We start from the raw sequence: 2,604 nt of genomic DNA on the forward strand, positions 1-2,604 counted from the left end.
TGCCGCTGAGCTCGGACCTCACCTCAGCGGCAGGCAGCGGGGAGGCCCTTGGCGTGCCGGGGGGCGCCGCCAGCCGCCCCGGCGATAACCACCCTCGTTTTCCGCGTCCGGGCTGTAGGGGACGGAGCTTGGAAAAGCACCAGATGCTACAAAGCTCGCAACGCCATCGAGGGATCGGGTCTTGTTTCAGCTTCCAGAGCTTGCTTAGCCATTTCTGCCGAGCTCTCCTGGTCTAGGCAGCACGAAGCCGTCGAATGCAGCGCGGTTGCTCGTGGCACGCATAAGCGGGTTTTTTATAAGGTTTATCGGAACATTTCACTCTACGGAAAACACGGAAGCGTGCTGTGTAGCGACACGGAAATGAGAGTCCGTCTGCACCACACACATCACAACACAAACTCTCCTATGCAAGAATGAACTAGATTGGAAAAAAAATTTAAAACAATTTTGCCAGCTCTCCCCAAGATGCACACTATTACTTTTTTAAAATTATTTGTCTTTTTTGCTGCTCGAGGCTGCTAGCAGAACACCAAAACAACAGACTTGCTTGGCAACCAGACAAAACTTCTGCAGGGCTCCTACAAGACCCAACCACGCTGTGCTGGCAGAGGAGCAGCAGCAGTGGGGCGCTCCAGGAAGATAAAAGCCAAAACCACGTAAGAGCTGACTCATGAGCCATCCATCCACAAATACCTACGCAGCTATTTTTCTTCCCCAGCATGGAAGTAATTGTTAATGTTTCATCATCAAGAAAAAGCATGCACAACATGTCTTGCATTGAGACGCAACACTGTAGTGGAGTCCCTGCTCAGCAGATCATTTCCTTATGCCTAAGACCCACACCTAGTAAGTTAATAACCAAGGTTTGAAGTCCTCTGACAACAACAATCCTAATATACAGCTTCTCCTTTCAGAAAGAAAATATTTTAGTTCTTGTTATTCATTTTTCAGATGTCTGTGGTTCAAAGGCAGGCTCTAACTCGTCCCCAAATCAGTAACACTTCAGACAGATGTTGGCTTGCATTCAGCACTTGCAGCCCCCCCGGGGAGACACTAATAAATAATTGTTTCAGAATAAAAGGTAAATCTATAATGTGACTTGAACCAAACTGACAAATTAGACTTTTGCATATTTCCCAGCAGCACAGGTCTCTGCGGCAAGCCATGCAGGGTATTTGCAGAGTAACCAGGCAAATGCCAGAGCTCGCTCTTGTGCGTAACGGGAGTATTCAGGAGCTGTTTTGTCCAAAGACTTACTAAAGGTCTCTTTTCTGCTTGACATTTCATAACTGTCTTGTGGCGTGTGGAGTCAGCAAACGGATGTGATGGACAGCCAGGGTGGGAAGCCTGTTCTTAGGCCCAGCTATTGTTTAGGCAGTGCAGGCAAACTTCATCGCTTAAGGAGAATCACAGTAACAACCTTGTAAACCTTCTCCCTAATGGGACCAATACTTGGCTTGCCACACCAGGTAACAGCCCGCAGCAAGCAGGCAGCTCCCAGATGGCCGCAGCAACTCACTTTCCCCGTGCCCTGGCTCTGCAGGCTTGGCCCAGCTCCTCACACGGGGACGTGGCTCGTTGGTCATCACCCCCATACTGTGGTGACATGCCCTCCCTCGCTCTCCTGTGCTTCTCATCTTGTGCTGCTTTTGTCATCCAGAAGAGAACTATGGAGATGTTGCTTTGGATTAGCTACTTCAGCTCTGGTTACACCGATGTACAGAAGTGTTGTCTTTGGACAGCCTGTGGAAAAGGGTGCTACCCCAGGCAACGTGGAACAGGTGTCCTCTGAGGTGGAGGTATAGATTTTACACAGAATAGTTTATGAACAATCCTTAAAACAAAGCTCAAACCCATTTCTACCTCCTGTTTACTGTCCAGATCCTTCTCCGAACTGTTCCGCTTTCACAAAACACTGTACAAAGAGCGGAGATACCAAACAGGGATTTGAATTACAGCACGGTAGTCAGGACGACAGGGTGCTGCAGCATCAAACATCCAGGCTTTAAATCCCTCGAGTACTCACTTGCCAGCACTACAGTGAGGGATGTGATATATGTATCTAAATTGTAAGAAGTTTCTAATTTTCTTAATTCCATATCGAATTACAAACACCAAACTGCTTATTCTTCTGCCAGCCCAGAATGTTTCCCTGTGCTGTATTTATAGCATGGGGAAATCACATCATTTCAAAATTTTCTATTTATTCTCTCCTTCCTTAGGCTAAAAAGTTGGGGTTTTTTAAGTCATAAAGACGAAGCCTGCCCTACGTGTGCTGACCTTGTGAATAAACATTTAAAACAGCAAGCAGAGCAACTTCAGAGGGGAAGAAGGATGGAAATTGAGGAGTCTCTCATTAGCAGATGCCTGTTACGGTGCCGGCTGCGCATCCCGCACGGAGGAGCGCTCCCCCACCTGCAGCCCTGGGCCTCTAATGACTCTTCCTCGGAGCAGCGCCGGGCACTTCACCAGTGGTTATTTAATTGCAGTGCACATGCGCCTTGGCTTAAGCTCTTCCCACGTACTTTCATTTAACCAAACCACCGAGGCGCCGGGTCGGGAATCCGCTGCCGCCCGCGGGCCCGGTTGCCCGAGGCGGAGGGA

This window comes from Pygoscelis adeliae, unplaced genomic scaffold (assembly GCF_000699105.1).
Source record: "Pygoscelis adeliae isolate BGI_AS28 unplaced genomic scaffold, ASM69910v1 Scaffold308, whole genome shotgun sequence".
Taxonomy (NCBI): domain Eukaryota; kingdom Metazoa; phylum Chordata; class Aves; order Sphenisciformes; family Spheniscidae; genus Pygoscelis; species Pygoscelis adeliae.